The sequence below is a fragment of the Lactuca virosa genome, chromosome 6, assembly GCF_052849685.1.
Source record: "Lactuca virosa cultivar CGN04683 chromosome 6, Lactuca_virosa_CGN04683_v6, whole genome shotgun sequence".
Taxonomy (NCBI): Eukaryota; Viridiplantae; Streptophyta; class Magnoliopsida; order Asterales; family Asteraceae; genus Lactuca; species Lactuca virosa.
In genome coordinates, this window is record NC_136431.1 from 219,899,796 (window position 1) to 219,925,744 (window position 25,949).

The 25,949-nt window shown below is 34.6% G+C and overlaps 1 non-coding gene across 1 annotated transcript; it reads right to left on the reverse strand.

The window, feature by feature from the left end:
• Positions 1-13,769: 13,769 nt before the first annotated feature.
• On the reverse strand, positions 13,770-13,875 carry LOC145123131 (small nucleolar RNA R71). Its single transcript, XR_013715008.1, has one exon. It is a non-coding gene; the product is annotated as a small nucleolar RNA R71 (small nucleolar RNA).
• Between the last annotated feature and the right edge of the window lie 12,074 nt (positions 13,876-25,949).

Below are 25,949 nucleotides of genomic sequence, written 5' to 3' on the forward strand. Positions count from 1 at the left end.
GTTCGAAAAGATGGGTGTTATGCTTGGGGAGTTAAAGGAGTTAGTGTTGAAGCCAGATCCTACGTCATTGTTAACTCCTGAGTTTTTAACTCAGAAGTTACATTCATTGGATCAGGCTATTCAGAAGGCTATGGCTCCCATTTCGAAGTTTGCTCACATGTTACTCACTGGTGCCCCACCTGTTGTCACAGGGGTGCAAGGGGGAGAAAAGAAAGTTCCAGAAATCAAACCTTCGAAAGTTTCAAAAGTAGTTGATAAGCTGAAGAATATTAAGAAGACTGATACTACTACTGGTGAAGTATCGAAAGTTGTTTCTACTCAAGTCACAATTCTAATAGTTTCAAAGGTGAATACAACTGAAGCAATCAAAACAACTATAAGACCCATTCTGAAGGGGATTGTGTTTAATTCACCAACTGAAGGAGGAAGTTCAAGTTCGGCAAAACCAAAAGTCTCTGAAGGTAATAGAGATAAAGGGAAAGTGACTGTTGTCGAAAAGTCTAAGGAAGAGAAAAGGGCCGAAATTGAAGCAGAAATGGTGAAGCAAAGACAAATTCAAAGCATACTGAGACTTCGTGAAAGTGATCCACCTGGTATGGAAAAGGGAGATCCGAAGAAGCTCTATAGTTATGAAAACATTGAAGCAAGGGTTGCTTACAATCATATGCATGCTTTTGAGAAGAAGCCAAAGAAAAGCTACTCTATCACTAACACTGATATGAGTCAGCTTGATTTCCCAATAAATGAAATGATGTTTATAATGGCTCAATATAAGATTGTGGAGAAGTTCAATAATGAGGATGATTATATTCATATGAAACTTCGGTTTCATGCAGTCGTTGGAAAAGAACCAGAGGAGATTTGGTCGTTAGTGAAGATTAAGAAAGTTATCAGCATAACAAAGGATGTGATGTTCGAGAATATGATACAAAACTTTTGGTATCATGTTGTAAGAGCGAACAACCAAGTCTGTGATTTCTCTGTTGCTGATTTCCCTTTAATGAACTTGAATGATCTGATTCAAGTTGCATTGATTCTGAAAGACATAGAGGTTTCGCAACTTCAGGGGACTGATAAAGATGTTTTGAGGCTTGGTCTTGGGCATATCAAAATCTTCATAGACAATTACTATGATTGTCTGGGATTGACTGATGTGGAATTAGCATCAGCAATGGGAAACGAAGTGAATGTTGCCATGGAATTACCGAAGACTCAAGCTGAATTAAAGAAGTATGCTGATGGGGAGATTTCGTTAAAACCTTTTGGTATGGTATTTGCTGGAAAAGACAAGAATGGTAAAGCAAAGAGATTTTTGTTCCAGACTTCAGAGATCGAAAGATATACCACTTCTCAATATACGAACTTTATTGTTCGTATGAATAATTGTAAGAAAAACAACGATGGTGATAAGGCGGAGTTGAGGAAGGTTATAACGTGGTATTCTGAGATACGAAGGATGATGTATTTTGCTGCACAGATTCTCACGAATTGAGAATTTCGACATGATTACAAAGGGGGAGATTGTAGGGTTGAATTTTATTGTAATATGTCGAATATGTGTAATTGTCTTTTTCGTATGTTCATTATGTATTTTACTAAGGCATCGGTTTGTACGAAGCGTGAATGTCTAGCCTTAGTATATTTTTTGTACTTTCAGCCTCCTATAAATAGGAGCTGAACATAGAGTAGATGATAGATTTTTCCCAGTTTCTATTATCAATTGTACTCGTGTTCATTGGAAGTAATGAGAGCTTAAACGAGACCTTATTTACTTCTCGTGTTCATTCATACTCTGATTTTGATTCTCATACTCGATTAATCTCTTCTACAATTCTTCTACACTGTTCCATAATTAACTTGGCATGTTAGAGTTGGTGAAGGAACATGCTTACCTTTATTTGTTTTAACAGTAATTCCCAAAATATAACTAAGATGAATGAAGTCTTTCATGGATAATTCTATTTCAAACATTAACATTAGGGAATGTCATAAGGAATGGGAAGAGGTGGTAAGGTTTATGTTATCCACATAAAGAACTTAGTAAGCAGCCTCATGTTCGTTGTGGTATATGAAAAGCGAGTGATCTCAAGTACTGTGAGTGAATGTGATAGAAGTAACAAAATAAGCGAACCACGAGTATGAGTGGGATGCTTGTTTGAGGTTGTATATGTATTTTTATAGTAGGCATATGTAGTCAGGAAAAATAGTATCTTGAAAACCAAGGGTTGGTGCGTGTACATTATTTCATTTAAATGACTGTGAAGGAATGCATTTGGACATCAATTTGATGAATAGGCCATGCTTTGGAGAGAGAAAGAGAGTAAAAACCATGTGGATAGTAAAAGGTTTTACTATTAGACTAGATGTTTCATGGGAATCAATGTCAATTTGTTGAGATTTACCATCACCAACTAGACGATATTTCTAACGTTCAATGGAACCACTAGACTTTAATTTATGACTTAAAATCAACATGAAATATATGACATTCATGTCATAGGTGTATGGGATATGACTCCATGATTTATTTTCAATTAGAGCATTAAATTCGTCAGTCATGGAATTTATCAAATTCAGGTATGATAATTTTTCTTTGGGATTATGTAGAATGTGAGAGATGTGAGAGGAAATAGAGAGATTAAAGGGATATTTTGGGTTTGTAATCAACATACTTATTATATAAATTGTGTTTATGGGTGAGGAAGTTGGCTGATTTGGGCTTGTGAGTGGGGATGTGGAATATACGACAGGAGGTGGGAGTTGGGTCGGTGGATTACAGTGGAGTGGGGCTATTGCATGAAGGTGAAGTGGTGGGCAGATGTGGAGTGAAAGGTGACAATGAGACTGTAACAGCCCAAAAATTCAGATAAAAATTTTCATTTAATAATTTGAAATCTCATGCATATTTATTTTTCCAAAATTCCATTACATAAACATATTGCTCAAAAGATCAGAGTATCCAAAACAACCAGTGCGAAAATACTGGAGAGTGCACGTTGCGCCATCAAGTCGGCCCATTGCCCTTAGACAGAAGTACCTGAAACACCCAACAAAACTGTAAGCACACGCTTAGTGAGTTTTCCAAAATACACATAACACATAACCACATAATGCCATGCACGTATATACATAGATTTGCCATGGACTCCCTCCATGGTCTTCATCTGGAATGCCATGGGTGTTAAGGTGCATTTTATGCACCCATTTTGTAGCTTTATTTCATACAAGTGCATTGCATATAGGCTTAAACTCATGCATTTTGCATGTTTTTTCGAGATTTTTCATGAGGCAATTTCATTCACACATTTTTGTGATATTTCAGGGACTTTTGGAGGTAGGATCTTGTTGGAGGAGGTAAATAAGAGTTGCGGAAAAATTTTCGGGACTTGCAGAGCACCGAGGAGCAAGATATCAAAGAAATGAAGATTTTGGCTTTACAGAGATTTACACGGCCGTGTAAATGGAAGCCTTGTGTTTACACGGGCCGTGTAAACGTAGATTTCTGTGCAGTGTACTTTTGTATTTACACGGGCTGTGTAAATGGTAGTGTTAATTTACACGGGTTGTGTAAACGTGGTCACGGGTTTAAAACATTTTTTCTTCTTTCTAAAAAGGTGCAACCGGTTCCATGGGGAGTTAAGTCAAACTTAGGAGTTTTATAGGCGATTTTATGGAGGATTTGGAAGACAATTGTTACTTGGAAACACTTGGATATCATTTGGATTTCAATTTGTAAGACTTTAATTTCAATTTCTAGGTTTGTGCTTTGTTCTAGTCATGAGTGGCTAGAAAGTTAGATTCTCCAACTTTATGTCTTGACTTCTTAGTTGTGATTTCAATCATATGACTTGATGTTTGCTTTTAATTTCTATCTAGTGAATTTGATTTTGCTTTAATCAAATGTTTGATTCTAATTGTGATTCTTATTGGCCATTTGAATTAGGGTTAGATCATTCAAGTTATCTAATCATAAAATTCGTAATAGTTTTGTGAATTGGACTAAGTAACAAGCACTAAACTGATTTCCATTGAATGAATTTAGTGTAAATCTTATTCACACACTCTTACACTCCCGAGCTTGTGAGGAGTATTGGGTGTTGTTGGGAACATTCACATGTATCTTAATGCAATCTTTTAATCTAATTCTAAGAGCTTGTTTATATTAGGTTAGTAAGGTTAGGGTTAATCAAAGAGCTTGTTTTGGTTAATTAATGTAGTGAATGGGAAGTGTTAGAGCTTGTTAACACTTTCAAGTACCAACTTAGATAGAATCGAACAAATATCATTTCATCCTTGGAATCACATTTCTAATTTGTCTTGCATGGAGTTGGAGTACTTACAAATCTTGAATTTATTTTAATTAATCAATCGTTTACTTAATACTTTAGTCTTTTGCTTAAATCAGTACATTTAAACCCCCCACTTTTGTGACCACATTTGTACCTTACGCAAAAAAGGTATAAACATTTGTTCCGTGTCTCTGTGGATCGACCCTGCTTACTTTGTATTACATTTTCAGTGCAAAATAGCAGTGTTTTTGGAGTCATTTGTACCCCTTTATTTGTTGGGTTTGACATGCCTAACAATGGGCTATCCCCATGGTCTTACATCCAAGGGTCATGGGCTCCCCCTCATGGCCTTACCAAGTGTCATGGGCTCCCCCATGGTCTTCACATAAGTCAATAGATATCAAATCACAAAACCTTTGCATATTCAATTATTAAAATCTCATATCAAGTAATGAGCCGGCATTGGTGCCTTCGACCCATTAGTATAGTGAGAAGACTCACACCAGTCTGTTGAAAACAATCACTGCTCAACTACCAGCCAAAGTCTCACACTAAATAAATATATAAATACCCTAATTAGGATTATAACTTAACTTAATCAAAGAGCCCAAAATTCTAAGTCCAAGACCCTCCATGATGGCCCAAAGGTCATTCCTTCACTAATGAGCCTAGCATCAAAGTCCAATTCTATATTGGGCCACAAGGCCCAATAGGCCCAAACATACCAACATTGGCCCAAAGACAATTTTAGGCCCAAACACCAGCAAGTCCAGGCCCAAAACCATTAGGGTCCAAAGGTCCGAAGTCCGCCAAGGCCCAGAGCTTCCTGAGAGCGTACGCCCATCGTACCTCTTCTGTACGCTTAGCGTACTGGGCTAAGGGCTGTACGCACAACGTACAACATAGTACGCACAATGTACAAACTGCTCATGCACAAAATTCCATTAAGTGCTTAATAGTTGAGATCTCAACGTCTAAATCCATATCTGAGTCTATTAAGAAGTCCTAGGGCATAAAGTTGGAAACTTTATACCCTTGCATGTCACATGGGATCCCAATACTTCATTTTTCCCATTAAGACCACTTTTAAGACCTTAACCTCATGCATGGTCTCAATACAACCTTCAAGATGGCATTTTTATGCATTAAACATGCCCAAGGAGCTTAGACCCAACATTTCTAGCCTCTGGAGTTGCTCAAATTCGCAAGAGGGGGTCCATGAACCAAAAATGGACTTCATAACAAACCCTAACTCAAACTAGCAAAATAGATGGCGAGTTCTAGACTTTTTACCTATAGAAGCTCCTCAAGATGGACTAGATGCAGGATCTAGAAGCTCAATAACATCCAAGGCTTGATCACCACCTTCTCCCTCTTGAAAACCCACTAAAAATGGCCACCAAAACACTTTTAAGCTCAAGGATTGATCAAGATCAACATGAATCCCAATGACTTCTTGACATGTGAGTTTTCTCTAAAGGAATATTCCTTGACGAGCTAAAACAAATATTCAAGAGTTCGTGTAGATTTCTTACAAGAAAACACTTCATAGAATAGGACTCAGTTTATCTTTTGTTTCTCGATCAACAAAAACATCACAACTCCAATTCTAAATGTGATAGAGTAAGAAAACATTATTACTCCACATATTACGAGGTGTTATCATCCTTCTTAATTTTGAAATGAGTTTCAAGATACGATTTACAGTTACTAGATCATGGCTTTAAAACTTGATTGGAACAAAGTATGACTCATCTATGATCGAACCATTTCCAACAATGTTCGATTCCTCTTCTTAGTCATACAGTTGCACTAAGATCTTCTTGGAGGAGTCAATTGTGATAAAATTACACAATTACTAAGATGATCATAAAACATTATACTAAAGCACTCTCCTTTCTTTTCAGATTGGAGTATCTTTATCTTTCTGCCTAATAGATTCTTCCATTCGTTCTGCTACTCATGAATTTTTCAAAAGTATTAGAATTCTGTTTCATCTTACTAACAAAATCAGATTTACTGAAGCATCAATAAATCATGACGAATAGAGTTATCGTCCCTTGTGGTGGATCTGAAGAGTCCATATCAACATGTACCAAATCCATTAGTCCTTCACTTGCCATCACATAAACGTGTGATCAATAAATTAATCATAATTTTCCAATAAACAAGATTCTCATATATTATACAATTCGAATTGTACGACACCAAGTATATGTCCAGTTCGCGATGAGATTTCTTTTCCCTTGGTCAATTATGACAATACCACAAGCGATTTCATAAGAATCAAATCTAAAATTAATATTTCTATTATTAGAAACATAACTAACATATTCATTAATTCCATTACAAGGGAATATGATAAGGCAACTGAGTAAACAAAAACTTCGCTTTTATTGAAAAATTAGAACTTGTCCTTATATCGCATGAAATGAAAACTATATTTCTAAACATCTTCGAAGAGTAATAGCAATATATTAAATTATCTTAATTCCCTAGAAGTAGCTCCAAATTCTGACCATCGAACCATGTAACAAAAGTCCATCTTTCACGATCAGATTTAGCTTACTTTGTTTAAGCTTCTTTCTTTCTTTTAGATCATGTAATACCATCAAAATGTGATCATCACATCATGTATTAAGAGTCTATAGAATATGAACTTATGGAATTAGAAAATTTGTGTAACTGAAGTATAGTCACAACACTTGACTTTACCATCTTTAAAATCTTTCAGGCATTGTGGGCAACTTCGCTTCCAATGTCCCTTCAATTGGAAGTAGAAACAAATGGACTCATTGGGGTCAACATGTGGAATGATCTTAGAACGAGCCTTTCTCTTTACCATACAATCAAACAGTTTAACCTTGTCCGATCCCTTTTGATTGGGAAGAGAAATTTTTTCTAGATCACTAATGTTACCATTGTCAATGTCCATGGAATTCTTGGAATTAGAACCTATAATAATTTTTGATTTAGTTGTGTTCTTAAGCATTTCTGCTTCAACAACCATCAACATATAGGCTAAATCAATTAGGGCCACATCGAGATTCCTCATATGAAAGTTCTCAACAAACTGACCATATAACTTATGAAGCAAAAGAAGAACCAAATCATTGGCTTTCTCCTTTAAGAATATGACACCCATCCTTTCCAACTTGTCAATGTATGACTTCATTTTAAGAACATGCACACACACATAATTTACATTTTCATGTTTTCATGCCAATAGGGTTTGAGTAGTTTCATATATTTCAACTCGAGGAAGCGTGACGTTGGGAGAGTTACAGGAGGATGAGGTGGCAGAGTTGAATAGAGACGTTGTCCGGTTCTACCATTTGCTAAGGAAGGGAAGACATTTTCACATTGACTTGAAAGTGTAAGACAATCTCTAGAAGATTGAGGAAAACCATTTCCATAAGAACGAGGAAGACCATTTCTATCTTCATAAGACATCTAAATTAAGAGAAGAGAGAATTCACGTTAGTTGATTTTTAATCCTTAATTATTAAACAAAAATTTAAATTAAGGCTAGGATCCATATATTTGATTCAAACTTTGAAGAGGGATTACGTAATCAAATTCGAATCTATGTTAGGTAGGTAGAGTCATCTCACTAATTTCAATCACATGAAACTCCTAGATCTTTGAGATTCATTGCATCTTATCAATGGCATGTTTAATCTCGGTTATGCTCTTACTAATTATGATTGGGATGTCAAGGATCACAATTAAGATGTGAATAACCATGCAAACCCGCTCAAACATCCTTGATCGATTTATGATCTCCCATTGATGTGCCGGTTAACCACACACGCTCCATCAACAATCATAAACACGAGTTGTTTCATTATTTCATCTTTATAATCCCAACTCAAAGTGTTAGTTAATCATACATGCTCCACTAACGACTCATAAAGAAGTAATATGTGTTTTCATGGATTAGCATACAATTTCACGTTTTTCCTAAAGTAGCTAGAGTGAGATTTTAAAGGAAGGTTCTAGTACTTTATAGATTATACTTTTAATCTTATTATGTCTTATCGAATCCGTTTTGATAACGACCCTCCGCCACATAGGATAGCGGTGGGTGACAAGGACACTCATTCAACGGTCATTTTATAGATCGTTTCTTTATACCCTCTTTATAGTGTGCCTTCGTCAATGAGGTTTACTAGCGATTTGAATGACTTTTCTTATACATGTAGTAATTAATCTTATAATACATATATAAGGATGTATTTTAAAACATTTCAAAATAGTAGTTTTAAGATTAATTATCTGAATTAATTGATTATTTAATTAAACATTTAAAAATTTAAAATTATTTATTTAAATTAATTAATTAATTAATCATTTAAACCATTTATGGATTTATAATTATCTTTTAATTACTCTTATAATAAAATTAATCATTTAGATCCATTAGGATAATATTAATCTCATAATAAATCATTATCTTGTCTAAGATGATCTCCTAATAATTAGGTTTTTTTTATTCATCTTAGACAAGTAAAATCGGATTTTGATAGAACAATACAGATAATTACCAAATAAAACCACATGAATCAAATTAGGCAGAAAATCCCGAAAATCTAGATTTGAACTATTTTCACGTCGTGATAAAGCCTCTATTACATCATGATCTCAGTCTGATAGAAAAAAAATTTGTTCGATTCAACTAATGTGCTTTCAATGTTAGTCATACCAATTAGCTCTGATACCACTGATGGGTTTATTAAGTTACAACAAAATGCTCTATGTGGAAAATTACTTAAAAATTAAGAAGGACACATGCACCCTAAAAGGATCTATGTCTTCAATTTAAGGCAACATAATTTGAATAAAAAAACCTAATATGCATCCTATCAATTTCGAAAATCATAAACTAAATATACATACCTCAAACTTGTTATAGCAAACAAGTTACTTCAATCCTTCCTTTGAAGAGCTTGGAAAGCTAGCACCAAAAGGATGATGCCTCTAATGGCTTACACCCAAACCCTAGAACTTGAAGACACTTGAGGAGAGAGGAGGAAATGTATAAATTTTCATTCATAAGCTTCTAAGAAAGTGTAGTCACGAAAATTGATGCCTAAGGGATCCTATTTATAGTTTAGGTAACTTGGGGACAAAGCAAGATTTGAGTAATTAAATAATGGATTTAATTCCAATTCAAATCATTTCCTTATTAATATCCTGGAGGCTTCTGGAAACCCTAGAAGGGCTCCCACAACCGTCCACCCTAGGATGGTTCTAGAATTGCCTCTTTTGTTCAACTATTGAACAATTGGAATTCATCCCTCGCACCTTTAATTAATTCCAATTAATCCCAAATTAATTCCAGATTAATTCTGACTAATAATCAAGTAATTCTAGTTGATTTATCATTAATTTATTAATCATATAAATTACCAAATCAATTACTTTAACAACTGATCTCATATCAATTTGTTAATCAAATAATAAATTAACAAATCAACTATCTATTTCCAATATATTAATCAGATAAGATATTAAAAAATCATTTCCTCATAATTTCCAATTAGTTTATTATTCATATAATAATCTAATAAATCATCTTCTCTCTATAAATGCCATTCTAATCAAGTTCTAATTATGAGGGCAACCCAAAAATGACTTTACTTCTAATTACAAGAAGATACAAATTTAGTTACTGGGTTAGACACTTTAATCCAACAGGTTTATGTATGTTAGAGTCATGTATCTGAGCATGACATAGAAGAAGAAAATATAGGATTATATAGATTATAATCCTATATAAGATAAAGTGCTTGTGGTTATACATGTAAGACCATGTACCCGAGCATGCATGTATAACCAAAGGATATGTATATGTACAAGGAAAGGATATGGGTACTATGAGTAATGCCCCTAATTGTAGATAATGAAAGAATAGGATTATATGTCATATAATCCTATGTATGAATAGATGAATAGAATGGTGATGTGGATTTCTAAGGGAATTAAGCAAAAGACAAAGTATGATTATATATTATAATCATAATAGCATGTATGTATATCTAGACATTTGATGGTGTTGTGTAGAACACCTATCTGTTACTAGACATGGATATAAATTAAGTACTTAATTAGTTAAGTACTAAATGTGTGTTAGAAGATCTCTTAATGAGATAAAGAAATAGATTGTCTATGAGACAAGTGTTATGTGACAAGTCACATAACAAAGATAGAGATGTAAAGAAAGATGGTTCCTTCGGGGACAAAAGACAGAGATTCATTCGGGAAAAATAGTATGGTTCCTTCGAGGACAAGACATGGTTGCTACAGAGACAAAAGTATAATTCCTTCAGGAATGAGATTATGTCCATGTGGGAAAAAGAGAGATGATGATATCTTTAGGGATGTAGGTAGATGATTCTTGTGGGAACGATGATTGAGTATGGTTAGAGAAGATAAAGAAAGGTTCCTTGAGAGGAACATGGTAAGAAAGTTCTTTTGAGAACTTAGATGTAATACATGAGGGATTAATAGTAAGGAATCCGTAAGGAATTCAAGAGAAGAAGAAAGATTATTAAGGATCCATGATGGATTATAAGAGAGAGGAGTAAGACCAGATGAGTGTACCCGGTAAGGTAGTGGGATGTTGTTTCCCTTAGAAGATAGAGAAGATTGTAGAAAGAGATGTGATCGTTGAGTTGATATACACACACACACACACACACACACACATATATATATATATATATATATATATATATATATATATATATGCATTATTTAATATACTTAAGCTATAATTTGGTAAAATGCAAAGATATTTGGTACCTATAATGGTAAATTTTATCTTGCAGCCAAAAGGACATTCTCAAGGAAAATGAGCTGAAACTGAAGAAAGTTGGATACTTGGAGAATTGGAGCTGAAATTAAGAGAAGAAGGAAGAAGAAATTGACCAAATTGAAGTTCCAGCGACGTGGATATCCACATTTCACAGTGTGGCATTCAGAAGCTTCTCGATTCATGCATGAAGATGTATGTCACAACGTGACCATCTCTTGGTCATGACGTGACCACGTGTCAACAAAAGAATCCTCTACGGACATGCACAAATATACGAGATTACTACGATTCTCACGTTGTGACACTCATATTGTTACGACATGGCGACCATATTTTGGCAAATCCCTATTCTAATAAAAGAATAGGTTGATTCTCCTTTTGCCATGTGTCACACTATTAAGCTTCCTAATTAATGTCATGTCATATGGCAACTTATTAATTCTCCATTTCAAATTTTAAATTTTAAAATTTTCACTTTAATTACATTAAATTAAATAACATTATAATAAAAATAAAATAAAATAAATACAGATTATAAAGTCACGTACTTATTTAAATCAATGCTTATAATTTTATATAACTAAAAAATATCTCTTAATTAATAATTTATTTAAAATAATTGATTAATGATTTTAAGTTTTTTTTATGAAAGTTTAATTAATTTTGTAACCGTGGTTCCCACAGGTTATAAACTAGTATATATATATATATATATATATATATATATATATATATATATATATATATATATATATATATTGGTCTTTTAATCAAAATCGGAAGACTTGGAGCAGATAGCTACGATTGAAAAATGAAAAATACCTTCTAAGAATCCTTGGAAGTCAGAAGAAGATTAGAGATCAAGAGATTGGAGAAAGATTTCCACATAGATCGTTCACTTTACCTAGATTTAATCATGTTTAACCTAGCTTTCTATATGATTATGTGTTTTCTTCTGTAATTATGGGTTAAAACCTTAAATTTTCGTTTAGTGATGATGGAACCTAATACTATATGTTAGGTTCTATTATCATGGATTTATTGAAGTTGGTTTAGCTTGTGTTTGATAGATTAATACCTAGTATGTTAAAAATTTTAATTTTTGTTGCTTAGATTTCAAGATTTGTGTAGTTAGATGATCACTTTGATTGCATTAACTTGTTTACCTAGTTGTTTATGAATCTTAAATTCTAGAGCTAGAGATTGACCAAATCCTATATTAGGTAATAAAGATAGTTACTTTAGCTGTGCTAGAGAGCATAATTAGATCATAATTTGTGTTTTCGTTATTTGTCTAGATCATAGATAATTAATTTTAGAGTTATCATTCATAGGCCAATAATCTTAATAATCAACTTAGTATACCACTTGTGTAAGACCATTGAATAGTAGTTCATAAATTGGTGAAAACGTTAGGAGACCAGACCAAGACTTCGAATAACTTTTATATTGATAACCAACCTAAATTAATCCATGTATTGAAACTAACCATAGGAAAAATGTGATTTGAAGCTAAACGGAAGTGTCATACTTCTCTTGGTCAAAAATCATCTTTAGTTGTTTGATTAAGTTTTAAGAGTTTTAGTAATTTATTTAAGTCAAACTAAACTTGCAAAATCAGATAAAACCCCCTATTTTAGTTGTTTTCCTTAATTTAACTTATAGTAGTTATTTTATTAATTAAAATGTCGTTCCCTGTGATCGACACCCGACTTACTTTACTATTCTATAATTCGACTAGGTACACTGTCTAAGTCTCTTTTAGCTAGTTAAGTTTTGTTAGGTTTATAAATTAAAAACTAGTAAGTATAATCAAAGCATATCAAATTTTTGGCGTCGTTTCTGGGTAACAGCTTATTATAGTTTTAATTTAAGTGCTTTAGGTTAATCAATCCTTTTTGTGGGGTAAAATCCACAAAAAGTTAATTTTCTGTTTTCGCAGAGTTCACGACGTGACATCCTCCTGTCATGATGTGAAAACTATGTTTTTCAGTTTTTGTTTATTTCGTTTTAGTTCGTTTTTACATGTTTTCTTTTGTTCTGTTTCGGTAATATATGACCAGGGGATCTACTTTTAAGATCGTGCCACCATTTGAAGATCCAGAATCCGAGTTCCACAAGAAAGTTTGATCAAAAGGACGGTAAATCTAGTAGAAGCTTTCAACCAGACAAAGTAGAAAGTTTCGATAGAACTCCCGACAAGAAAGGTACCAGATACAAACCAGAAACCGAGAGAGATTCAGAAGAGGAAGTCAAAAGAAAAGCTGACAACACAATGGCAGACATCACGACAATGACTATGGAGGAATATAATCGGCAGATGCATAAATACAATTGGCTAGGTCTCGTACCACCAACAGTTGTAGCCAAAGCGAATTTTGAGCTCAAGGGACATATCCTCACTATGCTAAAGCATATCCTATTTTACGGGAAGGATCATGAAGACACTTATAGACATATTGATGAGGTTTTGGACATTTCAAACTACTTCAATGTTCCAAATGTTTCGCATGACGTGATGCTACTAAGGATGCTTCCGGTCACATTTACAGGAGCAACAAAGGATTGGTTAAAATCACTTCCACCCAGAGAGGTCACGACATGGACCAGCCTGCATAATGAGTTTATACAATAATTCAGCCCTCATTCAAAGATAACATATATTAAAAAGAAGATCCAGAACTTCCAACAACTAGATGGAGAATCCTTATATGAAGGGTGGGAACATTATAAGGGTTTACTTAGCAACTGCCCACAATGTGATCTTAACGTGCAATAAGAAATCTCCATTTTCTATCATCGAATTAACGTGAGCACTCACAAACTCCTTATATCTCAAGGACCGATGACAAAGAAGGATCCAACAACCAATAAGGCGTTAATCGAGGAATTTTCCAAACATTCAATAGAATGTCATAACCCTCGAGATAGTGTGACGAAAGGAAGAGAAAATAGAGATGGAGCTTCGGAAGGAGAGAGAGATGAAGCTAGATATAAGGAGATGGAGATAGATATGCATATAGAGAGAGAGAGAGGGAGAGAGATACAAAGATGAGAGATAATGGTAGAGACACAGAAGAGATAAATAGATAGAGATGTTGAAAGAGAGAGAGAGAGAGAGAGAGAGAGAGAGAGAGAGAGAGAGAGAGAGATAAAGTATGAGATATGATTCACATACACACACACACACACACACACACACACATATATATATATATATATATATATATATATATAGAGAGAGAGAGAGAGAGAGAGAAAGAGAAAGAGAGAGAGTAAGTATATAGAGACACAAAGAGATATCGAGTATGGGCTTAGGAATAATGAAAGATAGAGTTTGAGGCTATAGATAAACAGATATAAAGTATGAGTATAGAGATAGTGAAAGGTAGAGTGTGTGTGTATATAGAAGATAAAATGAGAATAAGTATAGAGAATATAAAGTATGAAAATGAGAAGGAGTATCTTATTAAAGTCTAATGGCAACTTGAGTAGTTGTAAGTCCATTACTACTATATATAGAGAAAATGATTAAGTTATTATTATTATGTGAATTGAAATAAGGATTACTCACTAAGCTCTTTGTAGCTTATCCTTTTTGTGATGTGTGTTTTGCAGGTAAATTTATATAAGCAAGGAAATAAGTAAAGAGATTGTGATACCCGACTAAGATTATTGTATTTAATTTTCTTTGAACCGATCCTATTGATAACTACTTGTATTGGATTGTTAATGTAAGTGTACGCCAATGTGTTTTATTAAATAAAAAGTGAAAATTTTTTGTTGTACCTTGTGTTAAAAAGTCGGGCGGTACAATGTCATTCCTATATTTCCTTTGTAGTCCATAAGAATACTCTTGATATCGCCTCTAAGGTGTTTAAAGATCTACTTCCCGCTTTAACAGTAGAGTTTACCTCCAACAAGTCTTCTAAGGAGTCTGTCGAGGCAGGAAAATCATTCCACCAAGTCTGTACTTACCCTTGAATCTCCAGTGTCGTGGAATAGTTCTTAAAGATGTATACCTCGTTCTGCTCGAACACATTGCATAAAGAACGGGAGGTGTTAGGAATGTTTACTCCTCTCTGTGTAAGATTTATTCTGGTGGACAATCTACCAAGTCTCACCAGATATATGAGTAAATCTATTTTCCCTAGGACCGCCTTGGACCAAATGGTTGGCAAGTTCGTACTCTCCAGTAGTTAAATGTTGATTTCCTTTCTCAAAGTAGAGACCGTAAACTCTCATCCTCCACTAAGACTTCATCACCATTACTTGTGATAAGAGTACCCCATGTGTAAACGTTCCTATAAAAGAGATTATTTAAATATGTGTTGTTTTATTCTAAGTCGATGTTGATTTTGCTAATTCTGCCCCAAACCGTGTTCCTGTTAGAGCACGAAATTGACACACCCTATCCATCATGAACAGCATAAATGGTTGTGATTACGTTTGTCTAAATAGAATTCGTGTTGTCTCTAAACCTCCACCACCATTTCGAAAGAAGCGTAAGGTTAAAAGCTCTTAAGCTTCCAATTCCCAAACCACCTAGATCTTTAGAGGTCGTCGTTTCCCCCACGCAATCCAAGTGTTACCCTTATTATTCGATGTATTTTCCCAAAAGAAACATGCTACAAATACTTTCATGTTTCGCAATAACTATTTTGGGAACTTCGTAATTGGAGAAAAGGTAGGAACCAAGGCTACCAAGAACGGACCTAACAAGCGTCAACCGTCCACCAATGGAGAGAGTTCTCGGTTTTCACATTGAAATTTTTTTGTTAAATTTGTCAACAAGAGGGATCCACGTGTTAAATCTACGCGGGTTTCCATCCACCAACATGCCAAGATAAGAGAACGAAAACTCACCAACAAGACACTTGTGCTACCTAGCCATATAGGTGACCTCCCTATAAAGACACCAATACCCAATAACTTACTGTTATGTAAGTTGACTTTTAGGCCGGAAGCTAGATGGAAACAAGTGAGGATTCTATTTAGTTTTTTAGCATTATACTTGGACTTTATTCCCAAGAAGGTCGCATCACCGGCATATTCGAAAAGGGATATAGTAGGTCTTAAATTAGACGTAGCAATCCCCTCAAAAATACCGTTGTTAGTAGCCTCATCTAAAGCCACCTTGAGACCCTCAACATCGATGAGGTAAAGAAAATGAGAGAGAGGATCTTCTTGTCTCACACCTTTTTTTCCATGAAAAACTCTTTGGTTAAGGCTCCATTAACAAGAGCTGAGACCCTAGACGAGGAGAGAATGGACCTTATGTTGGATTAGGTGTCTAAGCCCATAACTATAATTGGTATGTACTTGAATTGATAGCAGCACAGTCATTTTGGGTTGCCCTCAACCTAGCAACTGGACAAGGAAATTATGAAAGGAGAGATATTAATTTATAAGATTAATAAATCAATATATATAAATGATTTATTAATATGTTAACGGATTAATATATTAATTAGAAATCATTATGTTTAATTAATTGTTAGCCAGAAATTAATCAGAATTGATTTTGGGGTTAAAAGAATTAATTATAAAGTGCAGGGACTAGTTTGCAATTTACTGATAGTTGAATGGAAGGATCCAGAACTCCCTTGGAAGGGGGTGGACGAAAACCCTAGGGGAAACCCTAGAGAATTCGTCCAAGGGGTCCAAGATAAGGCCTTGGGTCTTGCTTAGGCCCTAAGCAAAGGATAACTAGGGTTTTCCCTTAAACCCTAAATCCCTCAGCTATATAAGGAGCCTCCTGGTTCATGTTTTTGGTCACTCTTTCTTTTGAAGAAACCCTAAGGCCGAGATTTTGCATACTCCCTCTCCCCTCTCTCTTCTTCTACTTTCCTTCTTGCTAGTTTGGGTGTGATTCCATTAGAGGCATTACACTTGTGGTGCTAAAGCTTCCAAGAAGATCAAGATCAAGATCAAGGGAATATCAATTGTTTGCTATAACAATTGAAAGGTATGTAAACCCTAAACCCTAGTTTGTTAATTTCGAAATTAGCCTCTCTCCTCTAGGGTTCTTGTTTTGCAATTCAAAGTTGTATGTTCAATAGTTAAAACATAGATCCAAAGTAGGTTGCATGTGAACTTAGGAATTGTTTTCTAGTTTATTTGTTATACCTAAAACCCATGACCTTATCCATGTTATGTACGTGACCCCAAAATCCATTTGACCCATGATGTCATTTAAATAACTCTAACTGATCGAGTCGAATATTTTATTAATTTCAAAGAATTAAAGTTTTTTTCTTCCATTCTTTTAGCCTACGAGTTAATTTTATTAACCACGGGACCATCCGACCATCCAAAATGTTCCTACCGCTAAATTTGAGAAATTTAGTCAAATAACCATTTATAGGGGGTTGTTTTAACGATTTAACCATGAAAATCGAAGTTTTGTAGAATGACCAAAAGATCCGCAAGGGTGCTCTGCGGATCGACTAAAGCCTCTGAGGAATCTTGCACACCTCTGCGGAAATGAGGTGGCAACACAAAAAGACAAAAAGACAAAAAATTTCGGAATCTGACCATAGGATCCATAGAGCATCCTCTGCAGATCGAGTAAGCCCTCTGAGGAAACGGAACACCTCTGTGGATCTTGGGTTTTTTAATTTTTTTTTTTTCGATTTTTCGTTTTTTTTTATTTTTGTTTTCGTTTATTAAGATTAATTTTTTTTAATACACTAATACCTTATGTGATTATTATGTAAAAAGTTTGACAAAAAAAGGTTAAAAATAATGAACTTATGTTTAATATCAGTCCACAGAACTATTTGGGAATCCACAGAACTGTTATCAGTGGATCAGTGTACACCTCTGCGGATCAGTGAACACCTCTACGGATCAGTGTATAAATTTTCATATCGGTTAAATATTGTATCAACTCACCCCTGTATTGAAAAATAAATAAATGGCCTCCAATGCACCAACTTCTACGAATGCAACATCGTCGTCCGATACTCCATGTCCATGGACGACAAGAGAGGTGATGGTTATAATACGATGTTGGTTGAACATTTTTGAAGGTGTAACAACCATGGTTACCCCTGATTACCTTGGAGGTGATGAATGGACCCGCATAACAGGTATGTTCAACCTCTCATTTGGACAAGGAGAATATCGGGTACAAGTAGATATTCTTAGTAAGTGGATGGAGTTAAAGAACAAAATCACATGGTTCAATCGATGGTATCATCATCTTAAAAATAGTAGTAATTATTATTACTCAAATGAGGAAGCTCTTGTAGAAATGATTTTAGATCATTACATTTTCGAGCATTAGGGAAAAGACTTTGAGTATGTGGACGCTTGGAATCTGGTTAAGAACCACCAGTATTTCATGTAGAAGGGTTTTTTATGTGAAATGTTTTATGTAATATGTTTGCTACTAATGTATGTTTTCCATGTATTTGTATTGTTTTTTATTTTATATTCTATGGAATAAAGTAGAAGTTAACTTAACTGGTTTCGTAAATAACCTAATACAAACCAAATACATATAAATAACGTAATACAAACTGGTGCATATAAATAACCTAATAAAAACAAACTACATTAAAATATCCTTCTACAAACGCAATACAAATTAAAAATACGGGAGATCTTTTAAGAGATTCTAAGGGCTTTCAAACTCGAATTCTAACCCGTCACTAATCGATATGTATTCCGCTTTCGCCGCGTCCATGATGACTTCCTCATCTTCATTCGGACGTGCGTCATCAATTTTGGTATAAAGATTGTTGAAAACCAAGACATCTGTTTTTAATTCTTACCATTTTGCTTTGATGTCAACTGTGTTGCGGTAGTTTTCTGGGGCAGTTTGAGGGTCAGCGTTGAAGGCATAAGTTAAACGGGTCCAATAACTTGGATCATTCACCATAGTGGTCTCGTGGATATTAATATATGCATGAGTTAGACGAAGGTTATCCTTAGCGCTCTATGGTATGGAAGCCATTATGAGGGAAAATATGAGGGATAGTTTTTCAAAAAAAAATGAAATGAAGAAGAAATGGTACAGAATCGATGAAAATATACGCATGGTAAAGTGATTTTATATTACTTATTCCGTAGAACTATTTGGGAATCCTCATAACTGTTACGGAATCCACAGAGTTGTTTGGTAATCCGCAGAGCTGTTTGTCAGTCCTTTTTCTTATTTAATTGCCCGTTTAAAAAAGATGTGTGTTTAATAAAAATTATACAAATATTCCATGTTTTTTAAAAAATTATACACACCGGTATTCTGAATAATAAACATACTTTAAGTAGGTTACAAAACATAGTTTAGAAAACATAAACATACAACCTTCATAATAAACATACTTTGAAATAAAATTCATTCATTCAAATCGAACCACGAAAACTTTGATCTGTTTTCATATTCCGGCCATGGGTATTCTGTTGCTTGTGTCCCTAGGTTTACTGTCGCTTGCGTCCATTGGTTATGTAGCTCTTGCTGCCATTGGTACCCGGTGCAACCCTGCCATTGGTTTTGTGGCTCTTCCTGCGTTTGGTATTCAGTCCCTTGCGTCTGTTGGTTATGTGGATCCTACTGCCATTGATGTTCGGTCTGCTGTGTCCATTGGTTGTCTGGATGCTGCTGCCATTGATGGCCGGTCTGTTGTGTCCATTGGTTGTTTGGCTGCTGCTACAATTGTTGTTCGGTATGTTGCATCTATTGGTTCTCTGGCACATGTTTCCATTGGTTTTCGGTCGCTTGCGTGGGTTCCTCTTCTGTCGCTTTTGTCCCACTTCCTGACGCCCCAGTACGTATTTTACTTTTACTTTGGTTATTTGGAACGGTTTCCTTACACGTCCTTGCATTATGAGTTGTGATATGGCATCTACTACACCTTCTTATTTTTGGTTCCTCACCTTGAGAGGGAATACAATTGGTGTTTTTTGGTCTACCCGCTTGACGTATTTCCATCACAGGAGGGTTAACAACCATAAGGTCTTCCGGAACCTCCCAATAACTTTTGAAAGAGGGCATACGGCGTGCTCGTACGTTCTTCGATATGTTTCAATTTTATAAGCATCTATAGCCATATGCCCACAGTGATCATTTTTCAAGTGCTTTAAAACCATTATCACATGACCACATGGCAAACCAGTTAGTTGCCAATATTTGCAAGAACAAGTCTTTTCCCTCAAATTCACTATCACATGTAGTGCTCAAAACCCATCAGTGGTATCAGAGCCTAGGCTGTTTGTATAATGTATTTGATGCATTTCATAATCATTCAAGCTTAAAATCGCAAAATTCTGCTTTCTGGGGGCTGGACTCGCCGAGTCCAGTGCTGACTCGACGAGTCAGAGTCGCAGATGGCTGATTTTGCGGGATTTTGACCTATTTTGCTGTGGGATAATTACCAAAAATGTTTTTCATTAATAAAATCCGAATTTTATCAATATTTTGTGATTATCCTTACCAAAATAGAAGATAATTGTTAAAATTAAGATAATAACTTGTTTTATAAGATAAATATTAATTAGTTGTAATTTTGTTTTGAATTATCTTGTAAGAAATTGAATTAGGTCAAATTTAGATAATCACCAATTAACTGTTTAATTGTTATTATTTGTAATTTGATCTAGAATGTTCTTGATAATGTTTTGAAAAGTTTCAAAACTTGCCCTCAAGTTTTGGAATTTAAATTTTTTATTAAAAAGTTTAATTTCGAAATATTTAAATTCTAAACCCTAATGTTTTGAAAAGTTCAAAACTTGCCCTCAAGTTTTGGAATTTAAAATTTTGATTAAAAGTTTAATTTGGAAATATTAAATTCTAAAACCCTAGTTTTTGAAAAGTTCAAATTACACCCTTATGGTTTTATTAAGTTAATTAAGTATATAATTAAAAGAGAGTTAATAAATCCATAATAATTTGGTTTACATTTAATTAAATTAAAAGTATAATTTATTAAATTAGACTACATAGTATTTTACAAGTGTAAAATACACCTTATACTATATAACGTTTAAAAGGTTTAACATATTATATATGTATGAGTAAAGAGTCAGTCTTACCGTTAGTAAGCCTCATTCACGAAGCTGGTCGCTAAGGGGTGTTTAAGGAAATTGTCTATAACATGGCGATTGAATGGGTATCCACTCTTACCCACCACACTCTTGATTAGTGGAGAGCCGTTAGCCAAACGGGTAGGATAGGACACAACCTTCCATTATAAGTATAATGAAATATGAAGTAACTAAACGTTTTTATAAATTCCCAAATCTTAGTTACTTTAGGAAAAAGTGAATTTGATGCAATTCCACGGAATTACACTTTGTACCCTTGCCGAGACAATTAGTGGAGCGTGTGTGGTTAACCGGCACACTAAGTTGGGATGGGCATTGGTGGCAAAGGGTGACTCGATGTTTGTCATAGATCGATGGAGCATGTGTGGTTAACCGACACGTCGATTAGGTGACTGTAACATTGAGGGCACCTCGTACATTCGCATGGTTATTCACACCTTATTTGTGATCCTCGGCATCCCAGTCACAAATGAAGGGCATAATCGAGATTAAACATGCCATTGAAAAGTTCAATGAATCTCAAAAGATATAGGAATTTCAATTCATTTAAAACTTAAATTTCCTTTTTCGTTTTTCATGGTGGAAATTGGTAAATCGTCATTTACCTACCTTCAAATGCTCTGCAATTTGGATTACCGCATCCATCTTCCAAATTGTAGAATATTGTGTTGGGTCGTAGCCTTGATATTTCATTTGGGTGTTATATCAAGGATTCCAATCAACTAACTTGAATTTCTCCCGTTTTGTAGATGTCAAAGTCTGACAACTATGGTCTTCCTGAATCCGTTGGAAAGAGTTTTCCACATGAAGATGATGTTCCACGATTGGATTGTGGAAATGGAAATCATGCTTCACTTCCTCCACCACCTCCTATAATTCTCCCTGACCCACGTGTTCGAAGACTTGAAAAGTTCAAGGTTACTCAAGCCCTATTGGCAAAAAGACATGAAGATGGAAGTTCAAGGTTACTCAAGCCCTATTGGGAATGTTGGGTGTCGATGTCTCTAAGAAGTTGGCTGTTGACTTGGTTCTTCAGTCACTTCCCGAATCATATAGTGAGTTCATTAGAGAGTACTATATGATGGACCGAGACGTGACCCTAATTGATTTAACTTATTTGCTTGTTGCTGCTGAATCAAAAATGATCTGGCGGACTGGTCAAGCAAATTTGTCTTGTAAATCAATGTCTCAACCTTTTATGGACAATGGCAACATTGGAAGTCCAGAAAAGTTTTCTCTACACAAGAGAAAGGCTAAGTCTGAGATAATCCCTTGTGCCATTCCCAAAGAATCTGTGTGTTTCTACTGCCAAGAGAAGGGGCATTGGTCACGAAGCTGCCATAACTACCTGAGAGATCTAAGAGATGGGATAGTCAAGATGTATGACTCTACTTCAGGTAAAATCCGCTATCTAACTCTATTAAGTTCTTTTTTGGATTCTTAATACATAATGTGATAAGATTACATTTGGTGTTTGGAACAAAGAAAAAAAGAAGCTTAAAAAGAAAGAAGTGAGCTGAATCTGGTCATGAAGAAATGGATTTCGATCGCATGATTCAAAGATCGGATTTTTTGAGCTGCTACTTTAGAGTTAGGATAGATTGCTAAATAATATTTACATAGTTTTCATTTGTAATCGCATTGTAAGGACTAGATTTTTTCCGCAATAAAATTAATTTTGATTTTATCTTATTTATGTTTCCTTACGATGGATTTTATGAAAATTGGTGTTTGAATGTTTCTATTATTAGCAATATTGTGAATGGATTTGATTCTTAGTTATGTTATTTGTGGTAATGTCAGAAATTTACCAAATAAGGAAAGATTCTCATCGCCCAAGTTTCAATTGGACAGAAACTTGGAATCATGCAACTGGTATTGTATGATGAATGAGAAACTTCGTATTTGGGAAATTAAGACTAATTCCTTGTACACATAAGTATGTGAGTCAAGTGAAGGACTAGGAGATTTGGTACACAATGTTGTGCACTGGTTAAGTCCACCACAAAGAACGATAAATGTTCGTCATGATTTGGTAAAAGATCAGTAAATGTGATTATACTTAAAAGATTAAGTATGATTCTGAATCATTGGAAAATGTTTCATTTAATAGCAGAACGAATAAGAAGAATCAATTAGGCAGAAAGATAAAAGTTTCTCCAATCTGAAAAGATGGGAGAGTACTTAAGTATCTATTTTATGGTTAACTTAGTGATTTTGAAACCGTATCACAATTGATCCTCTGAGGACACCTTAGTACACTAGTATGGCTAAGAAGAGGAATCGGAAATTGTTGAAATGGTTAAATCAATAGGTGAATCATACTTCGTTCCAAAATCAAGCCTTAGATTCGTACTCCAAAATTATGATTTGAGTGACATCATCTTAAGAAATTTTAACACACTCATCAAACGTGAAGTAGGAAAATGTTTTCTTGCTCTTGCACGTTTTATATTTTGGTAAGTTGTGATGTGTTGGATAAGACAAAGACCAACTAAGACCAATTGTGTGTAGTATTTGCCTTGATAAGGACCTACACTAACCCTTGAATATTTGTTTTGTCAAGAAATGTTTCTTGACAAGAGAATCTTATATGTCAAGAGGTCAGTAGGAGTCTAAATGATCTTGAAACGTTTCAAGAACTAATCAAGGGTAAACCTATTGTTAAACACTAGCACACGACTTGAGGTTTGTAACCTATTGTGTTGACATAATTTTTGTTTCTGTGCCATTCCAGTTTAAGTCAACTATGCATATGAGTTATATGAGTTCTCAATTGATTGCATAGAGGCAATGCATCCTGATCAATGGAAAGTACATTGATAGGTAGGGGTGAGCTGCTCGAAGACTTGGAAGCAATGGTGGGACCCTTGATGGCAAGAAATAAAGAATGAACAAGTTCTGTCCATAAGAGTTTGGATTTGTCACAAACATTATCTTATGATTATGGTTATGACAAATTCACATGGATAGGAACTCATACACCATAAAATCTAAGTGTCATAAGGTTTCTCTCCTCCATGAAAATGATTGTGAGGAAACGCTTTCACTATGAAGATTTTAATGAGATAGCGATTATGTAAATTGCATTCTTAAATTCGATAATGACTACGGCATCCCTCTTCATAGTTCGAATTGTGAGATTTGGCAATTAGTTTGAACATTCGACACTTATTGCTATAAGTTCTAGAATTGTTTAGACACACATGTGAGCTATCTAAGGAAAGGTGTATGAGTTGTTTTCTAGAAGCTTAGATAAAAGATTGTCGAAGCGTATCGTATTAGAAATATGATCTTTGGAAATCAATAAGTATTGTTTTCTAGAAGTTTAGCAGGTTTCTGAATACATGTCAAATCTAGTGGGAGCATAAGTGTTATGCTGATAAGGATATAATCATCATGTTAGTGGGAGCATGATTATTATCTTAAGTATTGCAAGTTAGCAATATTAATTATAGAAAACAACATATTCACTTTGCAAAGTTGCAGGGGTTGAAAAGTTGTTTTGATATAATTAAGGGAGAGAATATTATACTTTGTTTCAAAATCTAAAGGCTTGGATCGAGAAATTTTAATTAAAATTAGTCGAAGGACATATATGGATGTTATGTTGAAAAAATTCAACATATGGGAATCCTATATATGACAATATTATAGCAAGAAACTGGTAAAGTATCACATTTTTCATTATGAATCGTGTCCCATACGCTTCGGGTATAGGTTCGATTGCATATGCTGTAATATTTGACTTTTCTAAAAATTTCCAAATGCCTAGGGCATCAAGAGGGAAAAGGCACTAGAACCGGATTTGACTAAAATAATTAAACAACTGTCAAGGACAATCTAAGGTTCGCTAAGGATTGGTCGTTTGTGAGCCGTTGGAAGTATAGTAATGAATGGACCATAATGACATTATTATGATTAGATATGATTCTATTAATAATGAGTTGTCATATGGAAAATATGGAAATGTTTCCATATTGGGAGTTGGACGTTAAGAATTTATGTCTAGATTAGAAACTTTTATGCAAAAAGGATGTTCAAAGGAATGTACTTTGAATGTGAGACTTCATATCTATGGAATTGTCTTGTAACAATCTCCAATAGAACACTTTGTAATTTCATTGGCAAAGTCTTGGTGACTTTTGTGCAATAAGATTACAAAAAGGATCATTGCATAAAATGTTAGAATCTAACATATTCTAGTAGTGGTGAGAATTTTGTGTTCTTACACTAACGTTAAGGATTAGGAGTTGTGAAATGAGCATCATTGGAAATGTTTTCAATTGATCTATTTCGCAAAGTATGGACCATAGGTAAACATAGTGTGCATGCTTGGAGCATGGGACAACTGTTGTTATAATTCAAGTAATAAGTTGATTACCCAAAAGAATGAATAATGTGTAATCAATATGGTGACTAGATAAAAGGAGTTTTATTTATACTCAAAAGTTTGGGGCCATATTGGATTCGATTACTCTTGTGTTTCACTTTGCATGTTTTGACTTCCCGAATAATAAGATTATTCGAACGTTCCACAGTCGCTCATACTTTGGGAGTAGGTATGAAAGAAGATTGTCATGAATTGGTTTGTAGATTGTCTAAAGTGTATTAGACATAGCAAAAGTTTGCTGCATAGTTCATGAGTGCTTATGAATAAGATTTGAACATTGGATTAAACCCACACTCACTTGGATCGCTTCATGGATTTTATCACGAGTGATTGGTGAGACGATAATATCTTATATTCTTGAAACCGAGACGTGTGAGTTGTAATTTACAAGTCAGTT